The following is a 17,369-nucleotide window of genomic DNA, read 5'->3' on the forward strand; positions in this document are numbered from 1 at the left end:
TTTTTTTTTTTTTTCCTGGCGTTAGAAACCAAATTTTCTCCTGTCCCCCTACTTCTCTGGCCTAGAGAAGAAAAGCCAAAGAGGGAAAGCAAGCAGACAGAGGGCCTGTGGTCACACGGAAGGCCAACCCTTCCCTTCTTCCCTCCTACTTGGAGTTCCCGGAGCCTAACTGACAGTACCTGTAACATCCAACACCTGTTGCCCACACGGAGCGTCTTGCCTGTGTTAGCTTATTTAAAGGACAGCAGCCCTGAGAAGAGAGGAAAGAGCATCTCGTAATGGAGGATGATTCAGCTGCATCTTATTTTTATTCTGCTGATGGCTAGCTGGGTCACAATCTCTCAGGCCTCAGTGTCCTCACCTGTAAAATGGGTAGGATGGGGCAAAGTCTATGATCCCAGTCTCTAGCAAAGACAATCTCTGAGATCACTTCTAGTTGCAGGACCTTGAGTCTGATTGTTCTGAGACCACTCATTTGGAAGAAGAAACAATGCCCTCAGCCCCTTGCCTGGAACCCACAGGGTTTCTGTCTAAGAACCTTTAGCATCTCAGAGAAAGACAGTGTAATCACTCAATATTTGGATCCAACTTTGGAGGCTTGCCTGTTGAGCCTCCCAGAAGGGCCCTGGGGACATGGTGTCCTTAGCATTCTGCCCAGCACCTGGGCTGGGAGGCACGTTCCCACTATCCCAGGCAGTGAGTGATCACAGGAGAATCAGAGCAACAGCAAGTAGCTTATGCTGAGTACTTACTGTGTGTGCTGTGCTGTGTGTTTTATCTATGTGATCTCATTAAATCCTCATAGCACTGCCACATAGTAGGTGTTTTAGAGACCAGGAAATCGAGTTAGGCAAATTGCCCAGTGGCTGGTAGCTTGGAAGTGAGGGGGCTGAGAATTGCACACACGTTCTTATCCGCCGTGCTATCGTGGGCCCGATTTCAGACGCAGTCTTAGATTTTCACCAGTTTTTCCAGAAAGGAGGCGGGTCTCTGGTTAGGCTCTTTGGGCCATTAGCATGATTTTCTGGAGTCCTCACAGGATGAAGAACAGCCCTAAATACGCTACCTTTACTACAGTTTGGGGGAGAAGCAGGAAAGGAAAAGAAGTTGGGTCCTCCCTACCTTGAGAAAGACTGGGGGCTTCCCTGGCGGTCCAGTGGTCAGGACTCCATGCTTCCGATGCTGGGGTCATGGGTTTGATCCCTGGTCGGGGAACTGAGATTCCACATGCCGCGTGGCGTGGTCAAAAAAAAAATAAAAAAAGAGAAAGACTGGAGTCCCAAGCTGGACCTGGGAGTTGCCAGGCAATGACTGAGCAGTTAGAGCCTCAGGAGGGAATGTGAGGAACCCCCCACCGTAGCTCAGAAGATCACCCCGAGAATAGGGTGGGAACACAGGTGCTCCCCAAACTGGATGGTTCACCAAAGATGAAGCTGGAGACCTTGGGAGTGGAGGACATGGCAGACACTCCCAGGCAAGCCCCCTGCCGGGAAATGAGCAGATTCAAGGGACAGCACAGCATCCCGGGCAGCCCCCGAAGAGCCTTGGATTCCTTGAGACGTGTGCGGTGGTTTGAAGGTGCTGATATGTGGCCAGGACTCCCGGGTTCCTGATTTGCAGGCCAGAAGCCCAAGATACCGGGGATAAGGGAACCGCCAAGATCTGGCCTCAAATCCTTTCCCTGTCCCCGAATTGGAGGGGGAGGGGAGAGGTTACTGTATCAAAAGGTTTCTTTCCTTCCCATCCTCCAAGCAGGTTCACTCAGCGCCCAGCATCACTCATCCCTGGACAATTTATATGCCACCAGTGGTGCTGTCTGGTGCAGGGAGAGGGAAGGGGAGGCAGAGCAGGGAGGAGAGCAGAGGGGAGCCCTGGGGCGTGGGGGACACTGGCAGCTTTGTCTCCCATGTCCACCTTTTGGGGGAGGGGCGGGGGTTGTCGGCAGCCCCGCACCCTCTCCGGCACACAGCCCTGAGTCTGGGTCAGGGAATTAGATCTCCTCGCCTCCCCAGCATGAATGAGCCCTGAGAGGCCGTGACAAGAGCTGTCAGGGCTGGTGTCCTGTCCCAGCAACTGCTGACAAAGCCAGGCATCTCAGGACACCTGGGAGAGACAGGGCCGGGAGAGCAGGGTCCAGGGCCCGAAGGGGGCGGTGCAGATGGGGACACAGCAACCTTTGGGCGCACCTCACCAGCGCTGGCCACGGAGAGCTTCCTGCCAGGGGGCTCTGTCCCTGACCTGCCTCCCCACACTTGGACTCTGCACGCAGTGTCCTCTGCCCTCCATCCCCCTCCCTGCTTCAACACCTGCTCAGGGCCAGGCTCTCAGCTTCTCTGGAGAGCTCGTCCTGCAGGGGATGAGGGTGGGCACGAGCTTCAAGGTGAAGCAGGTGACGGTGACTGTCTTGGCCTTGGTCCAGTGCCTGCCCTCCTGGCCTCTCCTCTCAGCTCTGTGCTGAGCGATGCCAATCAGCTTGCCAAGTGCCGGAGGCTGAAGCTGAGAAGCGTGTGAACCAGTGGGGGATGTCCTCATGGGTAGGATACCCGGATGACCCACAGATTCCCCACGTGGGCCTGTCCTGGGAGGAAGCTGAGCCTCTGTGGGAGCTGGGCCTCCACCAGAGAGGAGCAGAAACCACCTGGGGATGGGCCTTGTCGTGGTCCCCAAGTCTTCCTGGGCCCTATGGTCCAACAACCCTACACGAGCAGGGGCCTTACTGGGCTTGCGTTTCTGCCTGGTGAGGACGTTCTGGGCACTAAGGTTCTAGGCCCTGAGCCCCAGCCCAGCTCATCCCCAAACCAAGAGGCCAGGTAACTGCAGCAGCAGGCGGGGCGGGTAACAGCGGCTGACAGCTTCTCTCCAATACGCTGGCTTATTAGCAGTGCATTGCCACCGTCTCAGCAGGAAACTTGCCCAGGACTGCGTTCTACCCGCTCTGTCTCATATTGTCCAAAGAACAGTGCCCCATCACCACCTGTCTCGTCCGCCCCTCCTTCTGGCCAGCCCTAAAATCAACCTGTGGGCTCCAGGCCAGGGTCTGGGGTGGCAGGAGTGGGAGAAGGCATCTCTGACTTTGCAGCCCCTGCAAAGGGGTAAAGCCCCAGGGAGACCTGGAACCTTCCTGGTGCCTGGGAACTCAGGGTCCTGGGAAGGCCTCAGAGAATCCAGGCGGGTCCCCTGAGTCACAGCAAGGCTCCAACTCCTCTTGCCGTCAACAGAGCTGGACCTGGACAGAAGCATAGGAGCAGGAGGTACAGTTCCTGCACCCAAGGAGCTGGCACTCTAGTTGGAAAGACAAAAATGCAGTGCGGGGCTTCCCTGGTGGCGCAGTGGTTGAGAGTCCGCCTGCCGATGCAGGGGACACGGGTTCGTGCCCCGGTCCGGGAAGATCCCACATGCCGCGGAGCGGCTGGGCCCGTGAGCCATGGCCGCTGAGCCTGCGCGTCCGGAGCCTGTGCTCCGCAAAGGGAGAGGCCACAGCAGTGAGAGGCCCGCGTACCGCAAAAAAAAAAAAAAAAAAAAAATGAAGTGAGAAGCGATCAGGAGTAACTGGTGAGCTGAGGCTTCTGGCCTGACTGTGCCGTATCTGTTCACTAACCCACTGGGCCCAGGCTCTGTGCTGGGCAGTGGTGATGCATGTGAAGTTGCAGCCCCATCCTGCAGAGCATGCTTCAGACACACACAGGGTGTTAGGAGGCCCCAGGCAGTGCAGGTGCAGCCTGGAGGGTTGGAGCTCCAGGTGGAGGGAGGGGAAGGGCGTCTCCCAGGAGATAGCGGCAGGGATTACAGGTGGGTCTGCAGGGGTTTTGGTGCAGCTGGAGCACAGAGCTGGGGCAGGAAGAGGCATGGCTGGGGAGTGGAGCAAGGGCCTGGTGACCTGCAGGTAAGGGAGTCTGAGGGTGAGGCCGGGAAGCCCAGGGCGGTGGGCAGTCGTGGGCAGTCTTGGGTCCGAGCTATGGGGACCGGGAGGCCTGAGCCACGCACTTAGGCTCCGGTGACTAAAGGACAGTTTCCTGAGCTGTCTGTGTTACTGTCATGGCCTCAGCAGCCGCAGACAGGCCACCTCTCAGTCTCAAAACCCCCAGAGATGCCCTGTCCTTGGCTCTTCTTGGGTCCGAGGTCCACACTCAGCCCTGCTACGTGCCACGTGGGCCTGGAAGGAGCCTGGGAGGGTCAGTTTGACTGGTGGTTCTTAGGGTCTTTCTTGCCCTCTCCAGGGGCTCTGTTCCCGATGCCCCACAGACAGCCCCACCCAGCTGGCTGGACCCTGGAGTCTCTGGCTGCAGCTGGAACCTCACAGAGATGATGGGGAGGCTTGCAGAGGCCTCTAGGGTTCCCATCAGGAAGATGGGAGAGGAAGGCATCCACTGACAGGCACACTCCTGGGTCCTGACCCGGGACTGAGGCCAAGAATTCTCATAGCAGAGTCAAGCTCTGAAATGTGAGGGGCTGCCCATCATCTGTCTCACTGCCTCTGCCGTCGTCTCTGCTATGGTCTCTCTCTATCCCTCTCATCCTCTCTCACTCTGCCTCTGTCTCTCTGTCTTGCCCCGTGCCCCGTCTCTGTCTCTCTGTATCTGCCTCTCTCTCTCTCTCTCCCTCTCTCTCTCTCTCTCTCTCTCTCTCTCTCTCTCTCTCTCTCGCAGCTGTTGTGTAAGTCCACCCCTCTGCTCTTCCCTATCTAGTGCCTTTTCCTTCCTATTTAGACCTGAATCTCCCCTCCTCTCTCTCTGCCCAAACCATCCCCAATTTCTCTGTCTTGATTGGCTTTCTTTGTGTGAAGTCCCTCCTCTCCTCTGGTGGCAGCTACAGCCACATCCTCTCTGCAGCCCCCCGTACAGCAGGGGTGGTGCAGGGCAGGCCCAGCAGCTTCATTTGTCCCCAGGACCCCCTCACAGAGACCAGGAGACCACCGGGCTCTCCTCCAGGCATTGGGAAGCCAGCCCTGTGGCTGGGGGGTAGTGGGGGGCGGGCTTTAGCTCGCCCAGCAAACAATCGAAGTACTAAGGTGCCTGCCCGGCTAACGTTTCCAGCCCAGCCCCCTTGCCCTCTCTTCCAGAGGGGCTGCCTCCCCTAATCCCCTCCTGGGTGGAAATGCTGAGCCTCCACCACCCAAAGGCTGTCACCAAACCTACACTGAGTCCCCAGGTCCCACATACAGAGTGTCCCCTCTCTGCTGTGAAGGGGGAGGAGGGGGGAAGGGGAGGAGGGGGCGTCTGTGTGCGTGGAAGCTTCTCTCTCACCCCCATTGCACTCCCCTCTGCCACCAGGCCGGCTGAAGCCCCTCCTTCCGATGTCAGTATAAACGTCCCCATCTTGGAGACCACCGCCCAACCCTCCGCCAGACTCTGGGTCCTTCTGCGCAGCCTGACGCCCCTGCCCCATCACATAGGCCCCTCTGTGTGATGTGCGTCCCCTTCAGACACAGCCCACCTGCGGCTCAGGGGAGGGAGGGTTTTCTGAAAATCTACAATGGGCCGGTCACTAAACTAGGATCTTTCATACCATCTACCTGATTTAATCATCCCAGGAACTGCGGATGGAGGGAACCCGCAGGAGGGAACTGCGGATCAGAGAAGCGAACAGTCAGCCCCATTCCCAGGGTGATCTCCTTTCTCCACGGCCACCACCTCCTAGGACCCCCGCCTGAAGGCCTCAGCGTTGACTGCAAAGTTCAGTCTGTGCTAGCCTTCAACCCGCGGTTCCCTGCATTTATAAATATCCGAGTCTAACAAACATTTTTTTTGAGCTCATTCTCTACCCCAGGCATTGGGCTAGTTTAGGGGCTGGACTTGCCAAACGGGATGTGGGTGGCACCTCCGGGAGGTCACCTGTCTGCCTCTGGACCGCTGTTCTCCAGCAAGTGTTTGTGTTGCCACCCGGCCAGGGCTGAAGGGAGGAGGGGCAGGTGTGGGCGTGTGTGTGTGGGGGGCTGTGGGTGAGAAGGGTGGGTGGAGGGGCCTGGGGTTAATGAGGTGACTGCCACTTGTAAATGAAACAGAAGGCGGCGCAGCTTGTGTGAACTCTGACCTCTCCTGTCCATCTCGCCTTTCATCGGGAGCTTTACGAGTGAGCAGCTCCCTCACCAGGGACCCACCGCAGCCTGGGGATGCTCAGCCCCGGGTAGGGAGAAGGAGGGCTGGGGCTGGGGCTCAGGCTAGGGTTCACTGGAGCCCCTGCACCTCCCGCCTCCCTAAGAGGAACTCTGGGAAATAGAAGCGGGGGCTGGATTTCAGAGGCATAGATTGCAAACCTGGAGACTTCTAAAAATACAAACTCCCAGGCCCCATCCCCGGAGCTTCTGGTTCAGGAGGTTTGAGGTGGGGCTTGGGAACCTGTAGTTTTAAAAAGCTCCTATGGTGATTCTTAAAAACAACCAAGTTTATAGGCAGCACATGGAAGCAACCTAAGTGTCCATCGACAGATGAATGGATAAAGAAGATGTGGCACATATATACAATGGAATATTACTCAGCCATAAAAAGAAACGAAATTGAGTTATTTGTAGTGAGGTGGATGGACCTAGAGCCTGTCATACAGAGTGAAGTAAGTCAGAAAGAGAAAAACAAATACCGTATGCTAACACATATATATGGAATCTAAAAAAAGAAAATATGGTTCTGAAGAAGCTAGGGGCAGGACAGGAATAAAGACGCAGATGTAGAGAATGGACTTGAGGACATGGGAAGGGGGAAGGGTGAGCTGGGATGAAGTGAGAGAGTGGCATGGACTTATATACACTACCAAATGTAAAATAGATAGCTAGTGGGAAGCAGCTGCATAGCACAGGGAGATCAGCTCGGTGCTTTGTGACCATCTAGAGGGGTGGGACAGGGAGGGTGGGAGGGAGACGCAAGAGGGAAGAGATATGGACATATATGTATATGTATAGCTGATCACTTTGTTATAAAGCAGAAACTAACACACCATTGTAAAGCAATTATACTCCAATAAAGATGTTTAAAAAATAAATAAGGGCTTCCCTGGTGGCGCAGTGGTTGAGAGTCCGCCTGCCGATGCAGGGGACACGGGTTCATGCCCCGGCCCGGGAAGATCCCACATGCCGCGGAGCGGCTGGGCCCGTGAGCCATGGCCGCTGAGCCTGCGCGTCCGGAGCCTGTGCTCCACAATGGGAGAGGCCACAACAGTGAGAGGCCCGCGTACGCAAAAAAATAAATAAATAAAAAATAAATAAATAAGGTGAGCCCCTGTGGAAAAAAAACAACAATCAAGTTTAGTAAGCACTGTCTTCGAACACACAGCAACGCTGACGGGCCAGAATCATCCTCTCGCCGGGCTGGGAAATTCCGGTTCTCAGGGGTACTCGTTGGCTCCATCTGTGGATGTCCCCACACATCAGATATTGTGCTTCATGTTTTACAGCCATTACCCCGCTGTGCCCTGCACATAATCCTGCAGGGTAGAAGGCGTCATCTCTATTTCAAAAATGGGATGGAGATGAAATAACTTGCCCAAGAGGACACAGGACTGACATTTGAAGATGTTTCCACCTGACTCCAAAATTTCTGTTGTTAAGTAGATACTTATGCCATTGCCTTTATGGACCTATGTAAAGGTTGCCATTAATTGAGATATCCAGTGTGTAGGAACCAAGAAATCATGGTCTTACTGCATTCTAAACATAGTCCTGGGGCCAGCTTTGGACTCCATGACGGAATACGGCCCCATGAGGCAGAGACAATTATCTAGCTCGTGATTACATCCCAGAGCCGAGCAAGGCCTGCTTCGTAGGACGTGCTTAATAAATCCTCGTCCAAGGGGTAGTAAATACTGTAAAAAAGAAAAAAAAAAAATAGAAGAGACCCTTGATACAAAGTGTAAGGTGGCCCCTTCTACATTGGATGCCCCTTCATAAAACAAGAGTTTTCTCCTTTTTCTTTTGAGCAGCAGAAGTGGGTTTGGCTGAAAAGGATAGGCTCTGGGGAGGGTCCCGTGTGTGTCATAGCTATGGGGACAGCAGAAAGCGCCCCTTCCCTCTGGTCTGTCGCCCTCCTGCCTGCATCCCCGAGGGCAGGTTTCGGTGGGATCCACCGCCCTCAGTGCCACTCTTCCGGAGAGGGTATCATCCAGGGCTGCCCACGCCTAGAGGCCGGGCTCTGCAGGGCCCATGCCCAGGGCGATGCACCGGCAGCTTTAGCATAATTTTGCCAGTGCTTTATTCATTCGAACATTACTTTTCAAAAAGAATCATTTCTGGAGCACCTCCTACTTTATATAGGCACTAGCTGTATAAAATAGAAAGGATGTGGTCTGGGATGGTAAAAAGCAGAGACGATGGGGAGATGGGGCAGGGTAGAAATGAAATGTCAGGATTTGGGATTTTTCCGCCTGGGGAGGAGAAGGAAGGCTGCTGGCTGCAGGGGCTCCAGGGGAAAGTCACCACTGCCTTCAAAGAGGCCTGGGGATGAGGACAGATGACATGGGAGGAGGTGAGGCCTTGGGGCCAGAGCGGTGGCAAAGTCCCACACGCTAAGATCTTCACACACGGAGCCAGGAAGGCTGTCCCAACGATTCTGCCGGCGGGCACAGCCTTGGGATGCTGGAGTCCTCCCCACAGACACTCCCCCTTTAGGCAAAGGGCCAATTAAATGCCTTACAATTAAATGCCTTACAAACCAGGATACTTTTAAGGACAAACGTGACACTCAACAATCAGCCCCGGACACAGCCTTAAACCAAGACTGTCTGCAGGCAACCAGGACTGTGGTCACCCTACTTATGGGTCACCCCAGCATCGGAGTCGGGGGCCCTGGAAGCCAGGACTCCCGGCTCCTAGTTAATGGTAGAGCGAGTGGCAGCAGCGGGATGTGGAGTAGCGTCCTCCCGGGGAGCCTCGCAGGGCAGCGGGAGGGGGGACGGGGAGGCAGGCGCTGGGCGGGGCTCTGAGCCCGGGCGCCAGGCTGTGGTGAGAGCGCTGCTCTGTGGGGCGCTGCGACCAACCCGACTCCACACCGCAGTGGAGCAGTAAATAAACAGACTCGGTAGCGTAATCGCCCCGGGTGGGGGGGTTTGGGGGTACTGGGCGGAACCACTCCTCTCCCACCACTGCGGGACAGCGGATCGCGGGAGGAGGTGTAAAGGGGCTTCGCAGCACACGCTTTCCCACCCTTCCCCCTCCAGTCAGCCTGAAGCCAGCTATTCCTTTTTGTCTCCTGGACCCTCTGCAGAACCTTTTTTTTTGGTACGCGGGCCTCTCACTGTTGTGGCCTCTCCCGCTGCGGAGCACAGGCTCCGGACGCACAGGCTCAGCGGCCATGGCTCACGGGCCCAGCTGCTCCACGGCATGTGGGATCTTCCCGGACCGGGGCACGAACCCGTGTCCCCTGCATCAGCAGGCGGACTCTCAACCACTGCGCCACAAGGGAAGCCCCTGCAGAATCTTTTGAAAGCTGCCGGCCTTCTTAGAAAACGCAGAAATGCGCTCCCACGTACTATTTTGCAATTCCAGGGGATTCATGGACCCTAAGAATCTCTATCCTAGGAAATGATGAGCTTCCTTCAACAGCCTTATTGAGACTTCACAATACCATAAAATTCACCTGTTCAGAGTGTCCAATCCAATGGTTTTTAGTATATTCACAGAATTGTGCAACCAATACAATTAATTTTAGAACATTTTCAGCACCCCGACACCCTGCATTCATCAATCCCAATCTCCCTTTTCTCCCCAGCCCTAGGCAACCACTAATCTGTGTTCTGTCTCTAAGATTGGCCTATCTGGACATTTCATATAAATGGAATCGGGAAAGCACACGGCTAGTGCACCATCACTCACCACATACCTGCCTCCGGTCCCATCTCTTCCGACACGCGCTAACTCTCTCCAGTATCCAGGTGTTCAGTGTGGTATCATTTCATCCTCTGCCTCTCACCTCTGGCACACACATCTTTTGGTGTAAGCGGGTCTTGTCCCCACATTTCTTTGCCTGGGCTGATTCTGCCAAAGGCCCAGTGGGTGGTGGGCTCTTTCTGCCTCCTGTCTTGTGGCGTGAAGAGGGGAAGATGATTCCCAATGATCTCTGTCTCCCATCATCCCCACCCTTGTGTAGTCCCCTCCCCTTGCGTGTGCACAGGACCTGTGAACTAACTTCTAACAAACAGATGCAGCAAAGGTGATGGGATAGCACCTCCTTGTTTGTATTACATAAGGTGGTGACTCCCCTCTCGCTAGCAGACCCTCTCTATTGCCTTCTTGGTTTACACAGAAGCAAGTGGCCACTCTGGGGAGGCCCACTTGGCAAGGAACTGAGGGCTGCTTCAAACCAGCATCCCACAAGGAATGGGATCCTGCTAACAGTCTTTCTTGGAAGTGAATCCTTCCCTAGTTGAGGTTCAGCTGAGACCTCAACCCTGGCCAACAACGTGATTGCAGCTTTGTGGGAAACCCTGAACCAGAGGACCCAACCAAGCTGTGCCTAGATTTTTGACCCACTGAAACCATGAGAAAATAAATGTATGTTGCTCTAACCACCAAGGTTGTAGTACTTACACAGCAATGGATAACTAACACACCTCTCATGTTAGTTTTTCCTGATGCCTGTGTTACCCTATCATAAAGGATGTTCTTCCCAGACAAGGGGGCATGCTCCCAGATGCTACTATCTGTACTGGCTGTCAGTTAGCATCTGCAGAAGTATACATCTTGGCCTGGGAACCCCTGTCTGAGGGAGCCTTGTCCTGGCTGAGCTACCCAGCCATCCTAGAAAATGTGGCCACCTGGACAGCCCCAGCATAGGGGATAATGCCTAGGAATTGACAATTGTCAATGAGGTTACAGTAAGTGGCAAGAGAGAATTCACATCCCGAGATTCCCTATGCCCGTACTCACAGTAGGGACTGTTTCATATTCTTTGCTATCCCCGTGTCTCTGGCATGTAGATTTGCAGTTAGTAGTTACTCAGTACACGCTTGCTGACTCATTTGATCCGGTCATTCCTGAAGTTAAGACTGGGGCTGATGAAGAAGTACCAAACCCCACCTATTACCTGAATTTCAGAACAGTCCATCTGGCACAAAGTGCGGGGGCAATGTTGGGCCTTTGAAGAGGACTTGTGGTCCTGGGAGTGTAGAGGGAGGTGTCTGGGCAAAATAAACCAGGTGAGTGATGACCCAAGTTGGCATCCAAACCTGCAAGGAACACACCTTTTCCGTCTAAGGCTTTCAACAGTCTTCACCTTGAACTGGAAGCCTTGGGGAAAGAGCAGAATGGTTTTGAAGAGACATCTCACTAATTTCTCTGGGTCTTCCACTCTCTCAGGAAGCAGAGGAGTAGAAATTGAAGGAGAGGGTTGGAGATTTCAGCTGTTGGGCTCTGAGATTCTGGTTATGTTGGTAAGCTTTTCCATTTCCTTCTCAGAAATTAGAATTAGATGGAAGTAACCTTTGAACTCTAGAAGCCCAACCATCTCATTGCATAGATAAAGAAACCAAGGCCCAGAAAGGTGAACAGACTCACCCAGGGTCACACAGCCAGTTGGTTGCAAGGCTGATCCAGAAGCCAGTGTCTCTCCGTATTACTCCCTTCTCTCTTCCCCTTGAATGGGAGCAATTCATAGCCATGGGAGCCAGGACATTTTATGTAGATGCGACCACAGCCAGGGACTTTCCACACACAGGGTGAAGCCGGCTGAGAACAAATATGGGAGTGCCCGGGACGTGGCCTCTCTCCCTGCCCTCCCTGGAGGTGGTAAGAGTTGGGAGTTCGGCAGCAGCGTGAGGCATCTTGTTCATATGTTCTCGGCTGGGCAGTCTTGGCAACATCTCTTCATTTCCTGTAAGGGAATGACTTTTCATCTCTGAGCTCAACCTCACTTAAGATGGGATGGGGTTTGGGGCAGAAAAAACTGAATCCCCCAGAGTAGAGCCCCTTCCCCCTGACCCAGGGCACTCTGGTGGGCTGGTGGAGCCAGCAGTTGAAAGCAAGGGGCCCTGTCCGTTGGGCTCTGGGCCGAGATCTGAGAGGCTGGAGGAGCAGAGGCAGAGCAGGGCCACTCCTCCAAGGCGTCCGCCCAGCCTTGGGCTCACAGTAAAGAGCCTGGGTCTTTCCTCTTTCATTTAAGACTAGCTGGAGGTTAAAAATCATTTTCTCCCGCCCCAGCCATGCCCATGTTGGCTCTCATTTCAGATGACATCATCTGGGAGCCTCTTTGGTCCCCCAAGTCTCATGAGGTGCCCTCCTGGGTCCATATACCCACGGTGCCTGTGCTGCCCCCTTTCAACTGTTGCAGATGGCTGCCTGCCTGCCTGTCTGCATCCGCACACCACCCAGACTCTGATGGGGAGACATCCCTGTACGCAAATGAGAATGATGGGATGAGGGAGGGAGAAGCCGATCCCCTCATCTGGTCCCACCAGGCCCCTGGAGCTGGGATGCCCAGAGGTGGCAAGGATGCCAGGCCTTACTTTCCCCAGCAGGCCACCCACTGGGAGGAAGTTGACCTTGGGCCAGGCAGCTCCCAGTGAGGGTCAGGGTGTGAGCCACCTGCCCACCGGCATCCCCTGTAGCTGGGGGATAGATCTGTTGACCTTGAAGAGGGGACCTGGGCTGAGCCCCACTGTATCACCTTGAAGATGGAGACTTTGATTGCCATGGTAACACAGCACATTACCTGACAGTTAAGAGGTATTCCATAATTATTCGAGAGGTAAATGAAACGTAGCATTTCAGGGGCCTTTCTTCTCTGGCTAAAAATGCCAGATAAACATTCCTCACATGCTATGATTTCCAGTGCTTGCCTCGTCCTGGCTTCTGTCTCCTTTGAGTCAATCTCTCTTAAAATGCAGCCCCCAGAACCCACAGCAGTTCTCCAGGGCGGTGTGACCCACAAAGCTGAGCTGCGTTGTCATGTTGCCAAGTGTAGATACTGCTTTTCTAGAAGGTGACCTGAGGTTTTTAGCAGCTTCGGAGAACTCAGCCTCCTGTTGTGCCTATAACTTACCAGAATCCGGAAGTTTTTCTTCCCAAATTCATTCTACTGGCTTCCCTGTCTCACCCTTATAAATGTGTGTGTGTGTGTGTGTGTGTGTGTGTGTGTGTGTTTGAGAGAGAGAGAGAGATTGAGATCTAAGTGCAGGACCTTGCATTTGTTCCTATTAAATTTTATCTTGCCTGACTTGTGCTATACATCCAGCCTACTGAGATATGGAGTTTTTTGACCAAGAAGTTTTCATTTTGCTCTCAGACTCCTACCTGTCTCTGACTCTCCAAAATTGCCAGGACGTACTGTGTACTCAGCACGTGCCAGTAGGAACCTAATCACTTTACGTGGATTTTTTTTTATCCTCCTCGCAACAACCTATGAAGTAGATACTTTTATTGGCTTCATTTTATAGATAAAGAAACAGGATTTCCCAAGGTTACAAGAGTTCAAATTGTGGAGCAGGAGTGTGAACCCATCTATCTGCCTCTAGCCCATTCTTGTAACTACCACAGTATATGAACCCTATATTTTCATCCAAATCATCCACTAAAATGATGGGGAGGAAAGACTCAGGGGCAATACTGCCGAGGCGATAAACATGGAAAAGCACATAAGCAGGGAGCTACCCGCGTCAGAGTGAAAATTCTAATCACTAGAATGAGAAGGGAGATGAAATCGTCTATTTCGTGCCACACATACCCATTTGCAAGGCACCCAGGAACTCCATGGAAAAGAACTCAGATATCTACACAGATGGCCAGATCCATCTGCAAATCTGTAAATGCAGGGAGGCAAAACGGGACCGAAAAAAATCACTCAAAGCCAAAAGTATTGACCATGGCCTTTGTACATGCAGTCCCTTTACCTGGACACCTGTTAACGCTCCTCACCCCCCCGGCCCCCTCCTCCCCCCAGTCCCTTTGCCTAGCAAACTCCTATTGATGGCTTAAATATCACTCTTTCTAGAAATTCTCCCCTGACTCCCCAGACCATTTAGTGCAGTTGGTATAAGTTCCTGGAGCACCTTGCGCATCTCCTAAATGCTCGGCACCCTTGGAGTAACTCACTCCTTGTCTGGTTTCTGCTAGACGATGAGTTCCATGAAAGTAGGAACCTTACCCGTCCTGTTCTCTACTCTGACCCAGCTCCTAGCCTGGCCCAGAGCAGGCTCTTCTTGGAAAATCAGTGAATAGATTTTGAAAACAGTAGGTGGAGGCAGAAGGAGGGAGGCGGCTGCCATGTCTCTCCTGTGCGGCCCTGGCCCCAGCCGCTCATCTTCCTCTGCCATCTCTCCCAGCCCTCACCCTGCCTCTCCCGCACGCCCTTGCTTGGGCTTTGCTTGATGCTCGCTTGAACTGGTTTTCACCATCAACTAATGTTAACAGGAAAGGGAGGGCCCGCAGAGCTCAGGTCAGCCTCTGCCTGAGCATGGGCCTGGCCGGGGAACGCAGCTGTGCCCTCCTTCTGCTGTAGGATATTGATGCTTTCTATCTCAAGCCTGCTGGCTTGGTCCGGCTGTGACTCTGAGATATTTTTTGTCTGCCAGACCAAGTCGGTGTTGGGAAGCTTTTAAAAATGGCATTCATATCACAGCCATCCACCAGTGACTCTGAAAGTGAGACTGGGCCTTGGGGAAATGGGGCTGTCCCTGTGCTGAGACTACAGCACCCTGGGAGTTACCACCTGGACTCTGCACCTGCATGTGGCCCTCTTCTGATCACAGCACCAAAATGAGGCCAAGCCTCATGGGTCTTCCTTGCATCCCGCTGGAGCAGCGCCAATTCCCCAACGAAAGGGAACAAAAGAAGCCAGCGAACGGTTATGTACTTAACATAGAATGTTAGGACTCCTGGCGCCCTTACACCTGTACTAGCTTTTAGTCAATTGGTGTTGACTGTTTGCTGTGTGACAGACATTACACTGTATGTCATCTCATTTCTCCTCACAGCTCTGTCCTGGATCGAATAAAGATCACTATCTCCATCTTGCAGTTGAGAAGACTGAAGCTCAGTGCAGTTATATGGACTGGCTTCTGGGCCTCCCATCTTTGCTGGGTCCCACGCTCCCTCTGCTGCGCCCCGCGGCTAGCTCCAGAGGGCATCCCCTACTGCCCCGGCCTTGGGGCCACTGGGTACGGAGTTGCTTTCGACTAGGGTCCGATGTAGAAGCCAATCAAAAGCACCACCAGGCACACAACTCTTTTGGGGAGCTGGCAAGTTCCTTCCTCGGACTTGGAAACATTTCCCAAATATGGGGAGCCATCTGTTTGATGATGTGAGAATTGGGCAACTTCCACCCTCATCACGAGCTTGGCAGCAATGGGAAGCAGGTCCAGGAAGAGCCCTCCTGCATCATAAAGGAAATTTAAGACGTATGTTTCTCATTCATTTACTCCTAAGTCATCAACATGTTGGTTTTAAAGAGGCCTTTGATGTCCAACTCACTTTCTACTCTTTTATGGGGGAGAGAGAGAAAGGAAGTCACGATTCTTTAGCTGTAAATTGCCCAGTTTGGGCAAAGCTGGAGATGATCCAGGACCCCAAACACCCGAAGAACCGAGGCAGCTCCAGGCAGGGGGATGTTTTAGGAACACAGACAGGACTCATTCTCATTCCCAAAAAGTGCACATTGAATACTTGGTGTCAGGCAGAGTGACAAGTACCAGATAGACAAATCGAGAGTCCCTTCCATCAGTGTTGGGGGAAAGTAGGAAGATAGACATCTAAATAAGCCACCGTGCTGCTCTCCGGTAGGTGACTCCCCTGCCTGCCGTCAGCTCCTGCAGCCGTAGCCCTAAGCAGCAATGCTGTGATGAAGAAATCATGGCTGAGATGACAGGAGCCATGCCCGAGGTTACCTGTGCAGGGGATGCAGTCCTGGAGCTGGGACTGGGATCTTGGGATCTCAGCCGTCTTTCTCGAGAGCTCCTGTTCTTAACCTCTGCTCCCTCTAGGAGAAGAGGCGGTGTTACCTAGGCAGGGAGAAAGGAAAAGAACTCTCCAGGTGGAGGAAACCACCCCTGAGAAGGGCCCCAGCAGGGAAGGGCATGTCACACGTAAGAAACAGAAAGGCCAGGGTGGGGAGCGCAGGAGAGGGGCCCAAGGGGAGGCTGGAGAAGCTGGGGAGGGCCGGGCCTGAGGGCCTTGGTGCCAAGGCAAAAGCGTGACCTCTAACCTAAGAGCAGAGGAAAAGCACTGGAAGGTTGGGAAAGCTCTCCAGGTGCCTCAGGGTTGAGGCATTCAGGGTTGAGAACCACCGGGCTAAGGCAGTGGCAGTAAAGGCAAAGGAGAAGTGGACAGACTGGAGAAGGACCGTGGCCTTCAGTTTACAGGACTTAGAGTGTTGCCTGGCGGGAGGTCAGGGAGGTATTGAGGATGAAGAGGGGAAGGTAAGTGATGGAAATAGAGACTCGCCAGAGAGGGGTCCGGAGACGTCGGATTTTAGGAGGTGACTGCTGCGCTGAGGCTCCCATTAGCACCAGAGTTTCTGTCTGAGGAGTGAGCGCAGCTGTGCCCTAAAGGTTGTCCAGGCTTTGAAATCAGATCACTTTTGTCCTTGGAACCCAAACAGCCTAATGAATTTGTTTTTAATATGACATGGCAAGTGTCACAACAGAGAGAGAAATATCAATAAAATGCTAGAGCTGCTGAGTGAACCGAGGGACTAATTCTGCCGGGCACGTCAGGGAACACTTCACTACGGAGGTGACATCTGAGCGGTTCTGGAAGGGTCGTAGCTGTTCTCAGGCGAAGAAGGAAGAGGGTGTCCTAAGCACGTAAGAGGGCACAGGGTTGTAAAGGACCCGTCGAGTCTGGGAAACCCTGGGAAGTTCAAAGTGGCAGCGATGTAGCTGTGTCTGGGAGAATGACCAGGATGTGATGGAGAGACAGGCTGGGACCAGCTGAGAAGGGCTGTGGAAGCCAAACAAAGGATTTGGATTTTCGTTTTGGTTCCGCTCCTCTAATTACTAAGTTCTCCTTCTCACAGGACTTGGCCTTTGACCTTCTGTTGGGGGCCTATGAACACAAGAGAATCCTTGGCACCAATGGGCCCTTGGAAGTTCATCTTATCCGTTCTGCTGTCCTTTGGGGTGCCAGATCTCCATAGCAGTTGTCCTGTGATAGCACGGCTGTTTGTTTCCATTTTGTTTGCCCAGCAGGCTGAGTTCCTTAAGGCAGAACAGCTCTTCCTCTTTGTGTGAACCCTTCCTGTTTATGTGAACCCCTCTTCCCTAGCTCAGTATCTGGCTTACACTGGGTGCTCAATTAATGTTTGATAGATTAATAAATGAATGGTAAAGACAGTACATTTCTCCTAAGAGTTCGGAGGAAGTAGGGATCTCTCTGCGCCAGAACGGTCAGGAAGTTTGACAAAGACAGTGAGGCACCTACCGTATGCCTAACTTTCAGTGGTGGAAAGTGGGAACCA

This window comes from Aethalodelphis obliquidens, unplaced genomic scaffold (genome assembly GCF_003676395.1).
Source record: "Aethalodelphis obliquidens isolate GAN/ISIS:26980383/991018 unplaced genomic scaffold, ASM367639v1 scaffold82, whole genome shotgun sequence".
NCBI lineage: Eukaryota > Metazoa > Chordata > Mammalia > Artiodactyla > Delphinidae > Aethalodelphis > Aethalodelphis obliquidens.